This window comes from Sinohyriopsis cumingii, unplaced genomic scaffold, assembly GCF_028554795.1.
Source record: "Sinohyriopsis cumingii isolate HCF-2022 unplaced genomic scaffold, ASM2855479v2 utg000198l, whole genome shotgun sequence".
NCBI lineage: Eukaryota > Metazoa > Mollusca > Bivalvia > Unionida > Unionidae > Sinohyriopsis > Sinohyriopsis cumingii.
The window spans coordinates 1,236,769-1,256,973 of NW_028315875.1; the positions used below are offsets into that span (position 1 = coordinate 1,236,769).

At 33.8% G+C, this 20,205-nt stretch overlaps 1 protein-coding gene across 12 annotated transcripts in view; it reads right to left on the reverse strand.

The window, feature by feature from the left end:
* LOC149774564 (uncharacterized) overlaps positions 1-11,685 on the reverse strand; it is a 156,053-nt gene extending 144,368 nt beyond the window's left edge. For 4 of the 12 annotated variants that reach the window (XM_089945094.1, XM_089945095.1, XM_089945092.1 and 1 more), the window contains exon 1: positions 10,874-11,189. The gene's annotated coding sequence lies outside the window, so the exon portion shown is untranslated. Of the gene's footprint in view, positions 1-10,873; positions 11,351-11,414; positions 11,485-11,512 lie in introns of those variants that run through there. The other 8 variants (XM_089945084.1, XM_089945087.1, XM_089945089.1 and 5 more) reach the window with 6 other exon arrangements.
* Positions 11,686-20,205: the final 8,520 nt, after the last annotated feature.

Here is a 20,205-nt window from a genome sequence, read left to right on the forward strand (position 1 = left end):
ACCATTTTGATCTTGTTGGCAGATCCTTCAAATCTAATGTGTGACAATTATATGTAGAACATTAATCACTTTACTTAGAATCTGGCAATCTAATGTGTGACAATTATATGTAGAACATTAATCACTTTACTTAGAATATGGCAATCTAATGTGTGACAATTATATGTAGAACATTAATCACTTTACTTAGAATCTGGCAATCTAATCTGTGACAATTATATGTAGAACAAAAATAACTTAACTTAGAATCTGGCAATTTAATGTGTGACAATTATATGCAGAACATTAATCACTTTACTTAGAATCTGGCAATCTAACCTGTGACAATTATATGTAGAACAAAAATCACTTTACTTAGAATCTGGCAATCTAATCTGTGACAATTATATGTAGAACATTAATCACTTTACCTAGAATCTGGCAATCTAATCTGTGACAATTATATGTAGAACATTAATCACTTTAGTTAGAATCTGGCAATCTAATCTGTGACAATTATATGTAGAACATTAATCACTTTACTTAGAATCTGGCAATCTAATGCATGACAATTATATGCAGAACATTAATCACTTTACTCAGAATCTGGCAATCTAATCTGTGACAATTATATGTAGAACATTAGTCACTTTACTTAGAATCTGTTAATCTAATGTGTGACAATTATATGTAGAACAAAAATCACTTTACTTAGAATCTGGCAATCTAATCTGTGACAATTATATGTAGAACATTAATCACTTTACTTAGAATATGGCAATCTAATGTGTGACAATTATATGTAGAACATTAATTACTTTACTTAGAATCTGGCAATCTAATGTGTGACAATTATATGTAGAACATTAATCACTTTACTTAGAATATGGCAATCTAATGTGTGACAATTATATGTAGAACATTAATTACTTTACTTAGAATCTGGCAATCTAATCTGTGACAATTATATGTAGAACAAAAATAACTTAACTTAGAATCTGGCAATTTAATGTGTGACAATTATATGCAGAACATTAATCACTTTACTTAGAATCTGGCAATCTAACCTGTGACAATTATATGTAGAACATTAATCACTTTACTTAGAATCTGGCAATCTAATCTGTGACAATTATATGTAGAACATTAATCACTTTACTTAGAATCTGGCAATCTAATCTGTGACAATTATATGTAGAACATTAATCACTTTACTTAGAATCTGGCAATCTAATGCATGACAATTATATGCAGAACATTAATCACTTTACTCAGAATCTGGCAATCCAATGTGTGACAATTATATGCAGAACATTAATCACTTTACTTAGAATCTGGCAATCTAATGTGTGACAATTATATGTAGAACAAAAATCACTTTACTTAGAATCTGACAATCTAATCTGTGACAATTATATGCAGAACATTAATCACTTTACTTAGAATCTGGCAATCTAATCTGTGACAATTATATGCAGAACATTAATCACTTTACTTAGAATCTGGCAGTCTAATGTGTGACAATTATATGTAGAACAAAAATCACTTTACTTAGAATCTGGCAGACTAATCTGTGACAATTATATGTAGAACATTAATCACTTTACTTAGAATCTGGCAATCTAATGTGTGACAATTATATGTAGAACATTAATCACTTTACTTAGAATATGGCAATCTAATGTGTGACAATTATATGTAGAACATTAATTACTTTACTTAGAATCTGGCAATCTAATGTGTGACAATTATATGTAGAACATTAATCACTTTACTTAGAATCTGGCAATCTAATCTGTGACAATTATATGTAGAACATTAATCACTTTACTTAGAATCTGGCAATCTAATCTGTGACAATTATATGTAGAACATTAATCACTTTACTTAGATCTGGCAATCTAATGCATGACAATTATAGGCAGAACATTAATCACTTTACTCATCATCTGGCAATCTAATCTGTGACAATTATATGTAGAACATTAGTCACTTTACTTAGAATCTGGCAATCTAATCTGTGACAATTATATGTAGAACATTAATCACTTTACTTAGAATCTGGCAATCTAATGTGTGTCAATTATATGTAGAACATTAATCACTTTACTTAGAATCTGGCAATCTAATGTGTGACAATTATCTGTAGAACATTAATTACTTTACTTAGAATCTGGCAATCTAATGTGTGACAATTACACTGGACAACAAATTTTTACAAAAGTCATGTTACTGAAATAAAATTAGTCAATTCTTATCAATTTTTATGTGCTGAACACGAATATGACAGTCAAATTGCAAAATTGGCTCTAGTTTTTTTGTAATCTGCAAGAAATTAATGTTTACATAACGAAATGCATTCCAATAGTAAAAGGTCAACTGTAATAGCCTACCTATAAAAAATCAAGTCATTGACTACATCTTAGATTTCTTCGTCTGTCTCTTGTACAGCTGTTCGGGAGCATCTCTGAGGAGTGTCCAGCAGTAGTCAGCCAGCATTGTAGTGGACCATTTTCCCTGGTATCTTTGTTCCATTGTTGCGATATCTTGCTGAAAACGTTCGCCGTGTTCATCACTAACAATACCACAGTTGCTAGGAAAGAAATCCAAATGGGAATGAAGGAAGTGAATCTTTAGAGACATATTGCAGCCAAGTTTCTTATACTTCATCAACATGTCTTCTACTAGTTCCTTATAGTTTTCTGCCCTAACATTTCCGAGGAAGTTTGTAGAAACTAGGCGAAAAGCATTCCATGCTTGTTTCACGTCACCTTCCAGCAAGTTGTTGAACCGGTCATCTTTGAAAAGCTCTCGAATCTGAGGACCCACAAAAACTCCCTCTTTAATCTTTGCTTCGCTGAGTCGAGGGAATTTTTCATGCAGGTATCGGAATGCTGGCAAAGTCCGGTCAATGGCTTTCACGAAGTTCTTCATCAAACCTAGTTTGATGTGAAGGGGTGGTAGCAAGATTTTCTGAGCCTCAACCAGAGCTGGGTGTTGGATATTCTTCTCTCCAATGGCTACATTCTGCCTGTGAGTCCATTCCTTCCTCATGTAGTGCATTTCCCTTGCTCGGCTATCCCACTCGCATAAGAAACACATGTATTTTGTATATCCTTGCTGCAGTCCCATTAAAAGGGCAACTACCTTCAAATCACCACAGAGGTGCCAGCTGTACTTGTTATACTCAATGGAATTCAGTAGCTGCCTTAAGTTATCGTATGTCTCTTTCATGTGGACAGCATACGCTACTGGAATAGATGGAAGAATGTTTCCATTGTGCAAAAGCACAGCCTTGAGACTCAGTTTTGAAGAGTCCACAAATAGTCTCCATTCTTGTGGGTCATGAGTGATTTTTAAAGCATTCATGAGGCCCTCAATATTGGAACAGAATATCAGATTACTTTCCTTTCTGAAGAAAGGCTCCAATTGCTGGTGGCGCTTTCGATATGCAGTAATTGTGACATCTTCTTCTAGAAGATTCCATTGTTGGAGTCTTGATCCTAGCAATTCTGCCTTGTTCTTTGATAAGTCCAAATCCCGAATCAGGTCATTTAGTTCTTCCTGTGTTATTCTGTGTGGGGTTGATGATGCACCACAGTGAAAATCTGGATCACTGCATGCTGATGGACCAGGAGAAGAACAGGTCGACTCACCTTTGTCTTCGTCAGATGAATCAAGAGAATATTCTGCTGGAGGTTCTGGAATAGGAAGTCCCTCACCATGTGGAACTGGTCTCAATGCAGACGGAATGTTTGGGTAGACTATTCTCGACTTCTTTCGCTTCGTTATTCCGCCGGAAAGAGGAGGAACCAAGCAGAAGTAACAGTCATTTAGGTGGTTGCTTGGCTCTCTCCACACCATTGGGACTGCAAACGGCATTGATGACCTTTTGCAATTCAACCACTGTGAAAGCTGTGTTGTACATGTAGCACAGCATATATGCGGAGCCCAAGGCTTGTCTTGGTCACCAACCTTGCATCCGAAGTAAAGATGATATGCCTTCTTCACTTGAGAATTGATACTTTTCTTCTGGTTGGCAAATGTCACTTCCCCACAAATATAGCAAAAATTGTCCGCGGTATTAACACACTTTCGAGGCATTACTGTTCTTTATTGTACGTAAATGGATAAAATAATAAGTTTTATGTAACAGTAGCTTGAACTGTCTCGCACAACGTCTAAAATATTATAAATGCTGAACCTATCTGATTGGGCTTTATATAGTACACTGCTTACGTCAGCTTCAGCAGCCGCCTGGCATTAGTATAATAGGCCTACACATGTATAGTACACTGCTGACGTCAACTTACTTCAGCAGCCGCATGGCATTAGTATTGCATTGCATCAGAAAATGATGCAATCAACTGTGGATGATGTGAGCATGATGGTATTATGCAATGTTACATCATTATTCCGGATGTTGCTGCAGTCCTACTGGAGAAATTTACACAGTGAAACATAGAAAATGAGGTATATGAATATCTTCAAAACGAGAGCCAATACAAATTTTTCACGGTTATATTCGTGTTCGGCACACCAAAATACTACAGATTAGGGCCTTTTCAAGTCAGTAATGATTTCACTGTTGACCAGTGTTATATGTAGAACATTAATCACTTTACTTAGAATCTGGCAATCTAATGTGTGACAATTATATGTAGAACATTAATCACTTTACTTAGAATCTGGCAATTTAATGTGTGACAATTATATGCAGAACATTAATCACTTTACTTAGAATCTGGCAATCTAACCTGTGACAATTATATGTAGAACAAAAATCACTTTACTTAGAATCTGGCAATCTAATCTGTGACAATTATATGCAGAACATTAATCACTTTACTTAGAATCTGGCAATCTAATCTGTGACAATTATATGTAGAACATTAATCACTTTACTTAGAATCTGGCAATCTAATGCATGACAATTATATGCAGAACATTAATCACTTTACTCAGAATCTGGCAATCTAATCTGTGACAATTATATGTAGAACATTAGTCACTTTACTTAGAATCTGGCAATCTAATCTGTGACAATTATATGTAGAACATTAATCACTTTACTTAGAATCTGGCAATCTAATCTGTGACAATTATATGTAGAACATTAATCACTTTACTTAGATCTGGCAATCTAATGCATGACAATTATAGGCAGAACATTAATCACTTTACTCATCATCTGGCAATCTAATCTGTGACAATTATATGTAGAACATTAGTCACTTTACTTAGAATCTGGCAATCTAATCTGTGACAATTATATGTAGAACATTAATCACTTTACTTAGAATCTGGCAATCTAATCTGTGTCAATTATATGTAGAACATTAATCACTTTACTTAGAATCTGGCAATCTAATGTGTGACAATTATATGTAGAACATTAATTACTTTACTTAGAATCTGGCAATCTAATGTGTGACAATTATATGTAGAACAAAAATCACTTTACTTAGAATCTGGCAATCTAATGTGTGACAATTATATGCAGAACATTAATCACTTTACTTAGAATCTGGCAATCTAATCTGTGACAATTATATGTAGAACATTAATCACTTTACTTAGAATATGGCAATCTAGTGTGTGACAATTATATGTAGAACATTAATTACTTTACTTAGAATCTGGCAATCTAATGTGTGACAATTATATGTAGAACATTAATCACTTTACTTAGAATCTGCCAATCTAATCTGTGACAATTATATGTAGAACATTAATCACTTTACTTAGAATCTGGCAATCTAATCTGTGACAATTATATGTAGAACATTAATCACTTTACTTAGATCTGGCAATCTAATGCATGACAATTATAGGCAGAACATTAATCACTTTACTTAGAATCTGGCAATCTAATGTGTGACAATTATATGTAGAACATTAATTACTTTACTTAGAATCTGGCAATCTAATGTGTGACAATTATATGTAGAACATTAATCACTTTACTTAGAATCTGGCAATCTAATGTGTGACAATTATATGTAGAACATTAATTACTTTACTTAGAATCTGGCAATCTAATGTGTGACAATTATATGTAGAACATTAATCACTTTACTTAGAATCTGGCAATTTAATGTGTGACAATTATATGCAGAACATTAATCACTTTACTTAGAATCTGGCAATCTAACCTGTGACAATTATATGTAGAACAAAAATCACTTTACTTAGAATCTGGCAATCTAATCTGTGACAATTATATGCAGAACATTAATCACTTTACTTAGAATCTGGCAATCTAATCTGTGACAATTATATGTAGAACATTAATCACTTTACTTAGAATCTGGCAATCTAATGCATGACAATTATATGCAGAACATTAATCACTTTACTCAGAATCTGGCAATCTAATCTGTGACAATTATATGTAGAACATTAGTCACTTTACTTAGAATCTGGCAATCTAATGTGTGACAATTATATTTAGAACAAAAATCACTTTACTTAGAATCTGGCAATTGAATGTGTGACAATTACATGCAGAACATTAATCACTTTACTTAGAATCTGGCAATCTAATCTGTGACAATTATATGTAGAACAAAAATCACTTTACTTAGAATCTAGCAATCTAATCTGTGACAATTATATGTAGAACAAAAATCACTTTACTTAGAATCTGGCAATCTAATCTGTGACAATTATATGTAGAACATTAATTACTTTACTTAGAATCTGGCAATCTAATGTGTGACAATTATATGTAGAACATTAATCACTTTACTTAGAATATGGCAATCTAATGTGTGACAATTATATGTAGAACATTAATCACTTTACTTAGAATCTGGCAATCTAATGTGTGACAATTATATGCAGAACATTAATCACTTTACTTAGAATCTGGCAATCTAATCTGTGACAATTATATGTAGAACATTAATCACTTTACTTAGAATCTGGCAATCTAATCTGTGACGATTATATGCAGAACATTAATCACTTTACTTAGAATCTGGCAATCTAATCTGTGACGATTATATGTAGAACATTAATCACTTTACTTAGAATCTGGCAATCTAATCTGTGACAATTATATGTAGAACATTAATCACTTTACTTAGAATCTGGCAATCTAATCTGTGACAATTATATGCAGAACATTAATCACTTTACTTAGAATCTGGCAATCTAATCTGTGACAATTATATGTAGAACATTAGTCACTTAGAATCTGGCAATCTAATCTGTGACAATTATATGTAGAACATTAATCACTTTAGTTAGAATCTGGCAATCTAATCTGTGACAATTATATGTAGAACATTAATCACTTTACTTAGAATCTGGCAATCTAATCTGTGACAATTATATGTAGAACAAAAATCACTTTACTTAGAATCTGGAATGTTTTATTACTGTACTTTGGGAAGATAGTTTGTTGACTTAACAGGGTTGATTTCAACTATAATTTTATAAGTGCTGGTTGGATTGCAGATGTGACATTGATATTATTTAATTGCAATATAATTACAGAAGAAAATTTAACTGAAATGCAAAATGAAGCATACTGTATTTTCAAGATTGCGTTATTAAAGCTAATAGGAACCAAAATAATCAAGAATTATTGTCAGAATAAAATTTTGGCCCAAAACTTGCTCTGTGTTACTGCAACAACAAACATTTACATTTAACCTAAATAATTACATTTCATTTTAAACTTAATTTTTGCAGCAATTTGGAGAATGCAATGTATCTGTCATAAAACTTATTTCTGGAATTTTTAAAACTGAAAATGATGAAACATCAAACTAAATTAAAACCTGATGCTCTTATATGTATTTTTTATAGATAAATCCATGTTTATGAGGGCATTACAATGGACAAATTTTATATGATAAACAAACATAAAATGATGATTTTGAAAGTGTCTCCATATACTGTACTTAAATTTCAAATGAAATAATGAAAAGATTCACATATCTCTGTGCATGTAACAATCACATTTATTTAACTTTAAGAAAATTCTGTATGAAATGAAAAATCTTTTTTGCAACGTAATCAAAGAAGCATAATATAGAAAATACATAAAGTACATTAATATATTGATTTCGAAGTTTTCTTTGAGATATTTAAATTTGTGCATATTTGTTTATATTCCTTCCATCAGGGGAATATTTTCATTAACCATGTCTATAATGGAGTAAAAGGAGTTGTTTACAAAATTAATGAATTACAAGCCTGAATTTCCCTATATGAAATGGACATATTTAAATGTGTCAACTGTTAGATGTCAAAGAAAAACATCAATTACAATATGTCAAAATATTCTCCCCAGTCCATAAATTTCATCCATTTAAACAATCAAATGGAATTAAACAAAATTTATCATATAAAATGGATTAATTTTGTAGTAAACTCTCTCTTCTTAACAAAACAAATGAGTTCATTTCGACATTCATATATATATAATATTTTATCAATAAATGATGTTTGATATGGAGAAAACTGTCAAATGTGACATCTGTAGCACATTCACAAAAAAACGAGTTTGTAAGATTTGCATGTCTTTATTATAATTAAATATATTTTTAAACCATTATCATTGGTTAAAATAACTATTTCACACCAATGCATATGTAGGTTCCAAACGTGTGAGCAATTTACTCTCGACTGACATTTACCTGGCTAATCATTTGGGCATTCTTTTTCTGTAGTGCAATGCAGGCATAAAATAAAAACACATCAGAGTACTCATGGCAAGCAAGAGTTATTTAAAAATTATATAAATGTTACTGAGGAACAAACATGGGATGTTACAGATTTAAGCAACTGATTATCTTTCCAATTATATCTTAAACCCTTTGATATGCTGCATTTATTGCATATTTTCATGCCCAATATAGTATAGACAACCCAACAATACAGGCAACAAGGAACGTGTGGCAAAATGTGCAATAATTAAATGAATTCATTAATTAAACACTAAACCTCTTTTTGACTGAAATCATAACATGCAAGTGTCTTATGTTAATTTTATCTTATTCCCAAATTTTATTACTCTGCACATTTCTAAAAAGAACTAAAGGAAAATAATAATTAATAGATTCTGATTAACTGTTCCGAATTTCAAATTGGAGTCTTTTATCACAAAAGTTAAGGATGGCACCAAACACTATAAGATTGTGTTGATCAAACATAACTGCTGAACAACCATATATTCTTTCCACATAATATTGTTTTTCTTATTAATTTTAAAAATGATTTTTTTAATTATTTTGGCTCAGTAACTTAGCAAATTATAGTGTTTCAAAAATATCTTATATTAGGGAAAAGGTACAGATTTCCCTTAAGCTCAAAAAGAACCTAGTATGGTTCTGGGCCCAGGGGCTCATGACAAAGAAAGAAATTAAGAGCACCTGTCAATGGATAGTAGACTGGGTGTCCAACCTGTAACAATATTGTTACTGTTATAACAATTCTTACTATAATATTGTTATTTTATCATTACAGGTAGGACCCACTCCCCATACCACTAGTCAGGGACCAATACCCTTAATTTCTTTTGTAATGAGCCCCTCTGTCTGCATGGGTTCATGTCTCAGATTCAGCCAATGATGTTATGCGAGAAAGCTTGCCAGTAGCTTATTGTGGGCCAGTGGTTCTTACCAGGGTTTACCCAGGCTCTTCATCCATCAGTTATACTGGCCACAATGTATGGTAGGTTCTTATGATATCGTTTGTTCTATGGTATCACTGTGTTAGGAGTTTTTGATATTTTTTCTGCACAGCACCACCTATCTCATATACACTATATGATATTAAGTTACTAGTATTGAATCACCAGTTAATTTCAGGAAAATCTCAGGATTGCCAATGAATACACTATTTTTAAAAAACACCCATAAATATCACTGTTTCCAAATAATGGCTGTACCCCATTTTCTCAAATAGAATCTATATCTTCTTAAAACCACTATCACTGTAACAAAAAGGATAACCAGTATGTTGCCTGATAATTGGCCAATGATGTTATGCAAGAGCCCAATAACATGATTACTGTACTTGTCATTACGAGTCAAAATGTGAAGTATGGATAGTTGTTGTTTTCAGGTGACTTTTGCAACTGAATGGTTTTGACTTTAAAACGTTCTTGTACTCGACTTACAACTAAAAAACAAGTGGCATGGAGTGCCATGGAAGTAGCATCCATTTTTCAAGAGGATATAAACTTTGTGCAATATATACATCAAGTTCTGAGGTTAGGATAAGTAAATGCCATCATAAAAATATTTTTTCTGTAAAACCATATCAGAGTAACACCCTTGCATAACCTGGAATCTATATGGTGTCTGCTTATCAGTCATTTCAGCAGTCATCTGACTTAAACTGAAAACTCACTTTAGAGCAAAAACAACAAATAGACATGAATAAAATGTTCAAGGTACGTATTTTATTTACGTATTTGCCGATTGCAAACTTTATGACCCACAATACATAGCCCTCTGGTATACAGCCTATAGAGTGTTGAAAAATGGCATTACAACTACATGGTCCTGTGTTTCAAGCTTCCAGACAGATGAAAAATATTCATCCTTGGTATTACACTAAAGAGTAAAGGTACAGTAGGTTATGTGGGATCCCTATGTTATGGGGAATGCTGCATTCGACAGGCATTCGTTTCTGTCAGTAAAAAAAAAACAAAACAAAAACAGAACCCTATTAACAGCACGCACTCCCCTTCTATTAATTAACACATATTAAAAGAGACGTGAGTGTTGTATATAGTTTTCCTTTTTTTTTTACTAATAAAAACGAGTGCCTGTGACTGGTTCGTTTTAAACTCTCCTTTAGTATACTCATCGAAACGGCAAAAATTAATTAGCAACTTGCCTCAGAGAAGCAGAAACTCTGCAACTATTGTTACCTTTTATCTGTAAAAGTCACCTTTGCTGCTAAATAAAGATCGAATATTTCGTAGTGTCGTAGATAGTTTTCATATTTCGTCAATAGATATCCAACATTCAAAACTTCCTTGTTTTAGGGTCGAAATTAATACTTCCGGGTCAGTAGCCCAACGAATGTAGTCCCAGTCTATTATTAAGGTCAGCTATGTCATCTCTTTTCTATGGTCATCTTAACTTAGATTCAGGCATTCTTTGTATTGATTTATTCTTCAGAATATAATTATTATAAGTCTGTATGTACTTTAGCGACACAGCACAGTGAGTAATCAGGCATTGATGGAGTGGTGGGAGGCGGGACCGGAAATTAGTAACATCACACGTTGTATTGTTTACAGTATAGTTCAGCCTCTCCTCAAAACTGCGGTTAACCTATGATAAGAAACCACACTCTGAGTTTATGTTTGAAGATTTTTGAGATTAGCATATGGAGTTAGACACACTAGAAAGTTAAGCAAAAAGATACATATCGGCACTATATAGAGAGAGAAAATAATTGTTAACCGATTAAATACAGTGTACTTCAAGAATCAATCGGAAATCATCGTTCGGGTCCATGGCTAATCTGGTTCCCTACTATGTACGCTTATAACTGCGATTACCTCCGAGTCTCCGTCTGACTAGGTTGTTCCGAATTGTTGTTTGTTGTTGTTACAAGGGTTTAACGCCTTTTTCAGCACAAGATAGGCTACACATGGCGACCAGTATAAATGGTGAATGAAGAACCCCCGGAAAGAACCACCGACCCACGAGAAGCTACCGGCAAGTTTTCTCACATTCTCGCTGGCCGACCCCGAGACTCGAACCCACGCAGAGGTGATGGCAGTGATCCGTAACTGTGAGCGCTTTAGACCACTCTGCGACTGTTCCGAATTACTTTCGGAATGCAATCTAGCATCAGTCAACATAAAAACACTATAATAACTTCAGCGTAAGCCAGTTTCAGAAATCACTGTCAACAAATAACTAGTTTAATGGTTAGTTACATAATTAAATTATCAGCAGAGGAGATGAACAGACCTTTTGTTTGAACGGCATTTAAAAAAATACGGCTTCCTACGAAAACGAAAAAATATAGTTCAATAACGTCAAACCGAAGACGCTAACTTACGGAGAGTAACTCTAATTGGGTGTGTTTAGTTTGCTACTGTATCCACAAATACTAGTTTAATGGTTAGTTACATAATTAAATTATCAGCAGAGGAGATGAACAGACCTTTTGTTTGAACGGCATTTAAAAAAATAAGGCATCCTACGAAAACGAAAATATATAGTTCAGTAACGTCAAACCGAAGCCGCTAACTTACCGAGAGTTTCTCTAATTGGGTGTGTTTAGTTTGTTACTGTATCCAGGGGCGGATTAAGGCTCACTGGTGCCCTAAGCACTGACAAATATTGGTGCCCCCCTCCTTTCCACGTTCACCTGGGAAGATAACCCTAGGGTGCACCATGATCAAGAAACAGAACATTATGATCAATTTGCACTAGTTTTATCAATTTTTTTTTACAAATCTTCATTCGTTTTTGTTCTTTTCACCCTTTTCTCAACTTTGTGGTGCCCCCTTTGGCCCTGGTGCCCTAAGCACGTGCTTAGTCTGCTTAATGGTTAATACGCCCCTGACTGTATCGTTGTCGTTCGTGTTTTTCTAAATTTGTATGTGCGTTGGTTTACCCGCCGGAAGTTTCGTTGAGGTCGCACCTCCTCTGCTGCTATAAATGTGTGAGTAATTAAATCATTATTATATCAATAATTGAATTTTACACTAGTAGACTAGCCAGAGAAAGAGAATCAATCAGAAGATATCTTCCTGTACGTGATGCTCTCAAACAAACACTGCAAGAAAACCAAGAAGCACAAATTGAATTTGCAGAAGTTACAGAACCATTATTTAAACCAATTTTCGAACCAAGAAAATTGTTACAGCAACCGAGGCAACACAAAAAGCTCTTGAAACATTGCCTGTTGATATTGCTGGCCGTCTTCAAGCAGCTCAACCACTACCCCATCAGCCTCTTCAACCACAACCTGAAGTTCAACCACAACCTCTCCCAAAAATTAGAGCTAACATTATGGATAAATTCAAACCTGAAGGTATTGCCGCTATCCAAAAAAAAAAAAGAAAAAAAAAACCCACATTATATTACTGCGTATGGATATTGTGACAAATACAAATATGTAAAATCCGAATATATTGATATTTTAAAAGCTATCTATTGGATTAAGGATGTATATCGTGACGCTACTAATACTCCGCAGATAAGATCTGTGAAAGATATTAATGATTTTATCATCTTTAACCAGAAAGTAATTGATTATATTGAACAAAAAAGACAAGAAAGGAGACAAAAAGTAATGAAATGAAGTTGCAACTTGAAGAAGCTAAACAATCAAGGAAACAAAGAGAAAAAGAAGTGAAGTCGAGACTTAAAGAGGTTGAACGAGAAATGAAACAAAGACAAGAAGATTTGGAATTTGGAGAAATTAGACGATGGAAAAAGTTATATTCTTCACTAATTAAGAAAAAAGTGGATCTAACAACAATTGAGGAAGAAGGAGCAACTGGAAGTGGTTTCGTTACTCAAGGAAGTGGATTAGGAACTTGTGCTGACAGTGTTCTTGCCGATGTTTACCGACTAGAAATTCTGAGCGGAGGAAAACATGCAGGAAATAATTCTCCAGATATTGTTAATGAAATATCTGATATTTGTCGAAGATTGTTTACAGGCGGTGTTATGGATCGTAAAAATTATCATTCTCTCATTAATGAAATTGTTAATGATTATCACAGCGACTTAGAGCAGTTAATTAATCAGCATGTAATCCGTCAGTTGCTGCTCATTTTGTTAGAGAGAAAAATTCGTGGAAACTAACACGAATTGATTTCTTGAACAAATACAACGCAGTTGTGTCGAATACGGACACGGTGTATTATGGAATATTAAATACGATTATAGGGATGTTATTTTGGTTGATATGGTTGCATGTTATCCCGGAAGTTTTCTTGGTACGGTAGAGTGTTCTAAGTATTTGGAACGATTTGAACATCCAACATACGAGATGACCACGGTATTGATAAATGGATCATTATCGGATTTTGACTTGACCGGATTCGCTTGTTTCGAGTCATTTAAGTTTGCTGAAAATCTTCATCCGATTTGTTATATCTGGTAATATTACGATATATGTTCGATGTTACAATACTATTATCGTTGATTGTAAGTAAAGCAATTATATCGTATCGTCCGCAGAAAGAAGTTTGGTATCCACAACAAAAGAAATATTCTTATGATGAAAATCCTGATATAACTTATTTTGAGAATAAAATCGTGAAAGATCTTGGCAGAAAAATAATCGGCAAATTTACCCAAGGAGGATCATATGATCATAAACGACATTGTACAAGATTAATTATAGATGATGCTGAACTCGATTTTATAATTGCTGATACAACGAATACAAACACATTTATAAGTCGAAGTAATATTAATTTATCAGACGGAACTAAATTAGGAACAATTGTCAGTTATATTGATGGTGAGTCTCCGCAGTTTACTCATTTAAGATATTCAATATTCGTGATCGTTTCGATAAATTTTTATCGGTGATAAATGATTATCACAGCGACTTAGAGCAATTAATTAATCAGCATGTAATTTACGTATGATTATACACAATGCTCAACGTAGACCTTTAATAATTAGGGTAGTAAACTCACGATTGCCAACGTACAAAGCGATTTACGGAGATGGATTTGGTGATGTTGTTCAAGGGTTATTTATGAGAATAGCTCCAAAAGGAATACCGATTGCAAAACAATTAGGAATGAAAGCTGTTGGTGATATTGCCGGTAAAGCATTTTCAGCAAAGAAAGATTAGCTCGATTAGTACGAAGAAAACTAAAGCCAGTACAATTACCCAGCACTGAATATCAGTAAAATATCAGTAAAATAATAAATCAAGCTGCAAATGAAAAACTAACAGAATTGGCTAATATACTCCATTCAGAAAGAAAAAAAATATGACGGTAAACTTATTAGCAGGAAGTGGTCTTCGTGTTAGACGATAATAATTATAATAAAAATGTTCAAACGTGTATCCGATCCAGCGTTTGATATAGACGCACCAATTCTTAAAAATGAATCTTTACGCGATTATCAGTATTATTCTTAAGACGCACGTATACCACCACATCAACGTAGTTGGATAGAACTGCAAGTTCAACTTACAAGCAGATATTTCTTGCATGCAGAAGCATTTATTGAAGTAGAAGGAGAAATTGTAAAAGTAGATGATACTGAAGATGATCCAGGTGATAGCGCTGGCTTTGTTAACAATGGTATTATGGCGTTGTTGGACAGCGCTACGCACATGATTGAAGGAAGAAATGTTGAAACAATTCAAAAAGACGTTGATGCTGCTACAATGATATTAAATTTAGCGATATATTCAGATGATTATACAAGATCAGCTGGTCAGTCAATGATGTTTGTTAAAGACAACACTGATCATCCTGAACACATAAACATGACTTTAGGTAATGTAAGAAACGCTGCAGGAACTGCAAAACCACATAAACTAATATCGAGAAATGTTAGAAAAGTTATCTTTGGAGCTGAACATACAGTTGTACTTGTTAGAAAAGCTACTGATGATGATGCACTTTGGCACGTTGAAGGAGCTAATCCTGTTGCAACTTCAGCACTTCATGGTAAAGTAATACTAACATAAGTTTCACTGTGAATGCCAGTAATTTCCCCATTAATTAATGAAGACGACAAATTAATTACTTTTATGAATTCAGGCGGAAAATCATTGTTATCATGGTTGACAATGACAACAGATAGCATTCAGAGTAATGTTACTGGGTTATTCACGTGGCATATTGCGTCGCAACAAAGAGTTTCTGCACCAAGACATATATTTATTGCCTTACAAAATACTGCACGAGTAAATTCACTAACACGTAGCCATATGATATTTGACAAACTTGGAGTTATTGAAGCTTCCTAATGAATAAATGGAGTTCAAGAACTATCTGAAGATATATTGTTGAATTTTGATTTGAATCATGGAACAAGTGCATAGCATCGATTAATGGCATTGATGGGACGTGATCAAAATATAGATACTGGTTTGCAAATATCAGAGTTAGATTTAACAAGTCTATTTCCAATCTGTTACTTTTCACTGGAACGTATAGACTTATTTAAACAATCTGTCGTTGATATTCATTTTCGAGCTCGTGTAAACCCAGCTGGTATTGATTACAGAGCAATTGCAGGTATACTCAGCGATAAAGCAATGTTATTTGAAGGTACTAGTAGACGAATGAGAGTTATTCATGCTCCGGTAGAAAACATGTAATTAAATCGCTCACGATATTTGTAATGGCATATCATCATTTAACGTTACTCTGACTCCTGGTCAGATTTAAAAGCTTCAGTCAAGTTCAGCAAAGAACTGCGGCATAGAAATATCACTGAAAAAAGATCACATCACAGGTGGTCAAAATAAACTGTAAAAACACCAACTCCGACATTTCAATAGCGCCAAACAATCAAAAACAGGCGTTAAACTCAATCTTTCTTCTGGTAAGTTTAAAGACTCAATTAAAACAGTCGGTATAATTCTACTTCTTGCAGCTATACCTGCGTTAATAGCCGCTGCAGCACCAGCTCTTACAAAGGCAGCTGGAATTGGTGCTGTTGGAACTACTGCTAGGATGGCATTAAAGAAAGCGACAGGACAAGGATTAAAAAAATGGGGAAGGGGTCTAAAATTACCAGGACCTCCTTATCGATACCGAAAAGGTCTGAGACTTCCAGGAACACGTCGTTAATTCTTCCAATGTCAAATTTTGATCTACTTGATGCTACTAAAAATTAAATATAATTTTTTAGAGGTGTTTCTATACGTGATCAATTATCAAAACAACCAAACAATATTGAAACCGGTATCATTAATCTTGATAACAGTTCTGGCCCTGGTACTCATTGGGTGGCATATGCAATTGATCCACGTCAAAGACGTCGCTGAACAAGGAAAGTAATTAAAATTCCCAATCACACTAAAAACGTTAACCGGAGATTTTATACGATTCAAAGTATGAACCGAAAGGAGCTTCGATTGAAATTATCGATCACAATGCGCATGCTTTACTAATGCAGTAACAATATTTACACGAAATAGAAATGTTAAATTTTATCAAGGAGATATATCTGATTTTATTAACGAAATAAGTAAGAATGTTCCTGTATCCGTGTGTTTTTTTCAGAGTTACGATAATGGAAACTATGATCAGTTTCTACGGCTTAATGGAGATATTTATCGCACAGAATCTCTCCATGAAGAAATGAAAAATCTTGCGTTGAAATAAATATACCAATGACGATGCTGAACAATTACTGATTGATTGTTTTATCGTTCCGTCAGTTGCTGCTCATTTTGTTAGAGAGAAAAATTCGTGGAAACTAACACGAATTGATTTCTTGAACAAATACAACGCAGTTGTGTCGAATACGGACACGGTGTATTATGGAATATTAAATACGATTATAGGGATGTTATTTTGGTTGATATGGTTGCATGTTATCCCGGAAGTTTTCTTGGTACGGTAGAGTGTTCTAAGTATTTGGAACGATTTGAACATCCAACATACGAGATGACCACGGTATTGATAAATGGATCATTATCGGATTTTGACTTGACCGGATTCGCTTGTTTCGAGTCATTTAAGTTTGCTGAAAATCTTCATCCGATTTGTTATATCTGGTAATATTACGATATATGTTCGATGTTACAATACTATTATCGTTGATTGTAAGTAAAGCAATTATATCGTATCGTCCGCAGAAAGAAGTTTGGTATCCACAACAAAAGAAATATTCTTATGATGAAAATCCTGATATAACTTATTTTGAGAATAAAATCGTGAAAGATCTTGGCAGAAAAATAATCGGCAAATTTACCCAAGGAGGATCATATGATCATAAACGACATTGTACAAGATTAATTATAGATGATGCTGAACTCGATTTTATAATTGCTGATACAACGAATACAAACACATTTATAAGTCGAAGTAATATTAATTTATCAGACGGAACTAAATTAGGAACAATTGTCAGTTATATTGATGGTGAGTCTCCGCAGTTTACTCATTTAAGATATTCAATATTCGTGATCGTTTCGATAAATTTTTATCGGTGATAAATAGAGTTTCTGAGTTTGCTGTCAGGGTCGCTACGGATTCAATTTATATAAGTAAATAATACAGGATCGCTAGAACAACTACATATTAGCACTTATGCATCATGGGGTGAGTGGAGCAAAAAACAAGAAAATAAGCTTAATTATTCTGTATCCGCCGACTATGAAATTAAGGATTTTTATTACCCCCAAAAAATCAAATGTCAAAATTGTCATCAGTACCATCTCTATTTGATCCTGTATCTGGACATAAAACAGTTTATCTCAATGGGCCTGGAGGAACTGGTAAAAAAAAAACTCGTGCGAACGAATTATTCTTCAACATTTGTTCAGAAATAGTTGTATTAACACCTACACACAGACCCGCATGACAAATGAGAGAAAGAAATATTAAATTATGCACTTATTATAAATTCTTTCCATAGAAGGGAGATAAATGTACTCCTGAACGAATGATAGAGAAATATATTCCTAGGATTATTGTTTGGGATGAAATATGCACCGTTTCCTTAGAAACGTTAAAACTATTTCTTGATTGGTTATTGACAAAATACTGCTTTATGTGGCGATCATGGTCAACCACCGCCTTTTGTTGGTTTGTCTCATATAAATGGTTGTGGAATTTTGTAGATTATTATGAAGAAATAACTTACGATCATAAAGCGCTCGATCCAGAATTAAGACAGTTTAAGAAATTAACCAGACTACAACCGAATAAAGTTCAATGTGAAATAATGTTTGAAATAATTTCAGAAACTCCTGTTAATAATTTTTTGGAATTCATGGAGCCCAAATGATTTGATAGTGGCAAGTAGAAAGATAGTTCGTGATATACTTAAACAACAATTAGTTATGTTACATAAAGAACATTTTTTAAATCTACCCGTACCATTATGTTATCGACCAGAAGATACGCGACGACAAAATATTGAAGTTGATATATCAGGATCGTCAGAGAAACAACATCTTGTATTAAATGATATTGTTTTAGTTCCTGTCAGTGTTGTTGAGAGCGCGTTAACTATGGACAAAACTCCATGGACGCTAGGATATGCTATAACGATTCATTCATCACAAGGATTAACCATCTCTGATACAAATGTTTGGATCGTCGATGATCGTATCGAATGGTCAAATGTAGTTTCTCTCGCAGTGTCTCGCGTATGAAGAATATCTCAGCTGCAGAGAATTGTCATAGACCTTACAGAAAATATTTATCAAATTCAGGAAAACATTGCTGGCAATGGCGATGATATTGTAAGAAAACAATCAGTTGTAAACAATATGACAAAAAAGTAAACGCGACTTGGATCTCGATGCTGATTTTATCGTGACATTAAAAAAAACAAACAGAATAATCATTGTGCGATCTGTAACACAGCAATGTTGCTGTAATATTCAAAAGATAATCCAAGACAAAATACTCATAACCATAGTATTATTACTACGACTACTACTGCTGCTGTAACAATTATTCTTTTTCCAGAAGTGGACGACTTCGATTTACCTTGTTCTATTTCCTGTCGTCTTCACAAGAATTTTTTATCTGAGACGTTACTACTTCCTTCACCCCCTTCTCCACCATTACCTATGGTTGATGATTTCAGACAGAGACAAAAGAAAGAATTCGAGAGTTGTTTGGAACATAAGATAGAAAAATAACAAGAAGTTCTTGTCAACAACAGCAACGACAACAAGAAGAGAAAAGAAAGCGAAAAGAAGAAGTAAAAGGGATACATTTTAATAGTGAACGGAAGAAAGAGAATGAAAACAGAAGGGTGAGTTTGATAAAGACATTTTGTGGAAGTTAAGATACTTAAGAAGAATATACTAGACTTGTTCAGTTCTACCTAAAAAATGGGCCTTCACGATCCAAGACTTGCAAACCTTTTGTGACTACAACTCATATAGCCGCGGAAATTCGAACAGCTTCAGCTGCAATATTTGCAATTGCCACTACGTACCAAAGTAGTAACATCAGCAGAAAAACTACAACTAAACCGTAAAGTGCAACACTTTGTATGTTAATAAAACAATATACAAACCGAGACCCTTTATAACGCCACCTACATATCTTTGAAACAG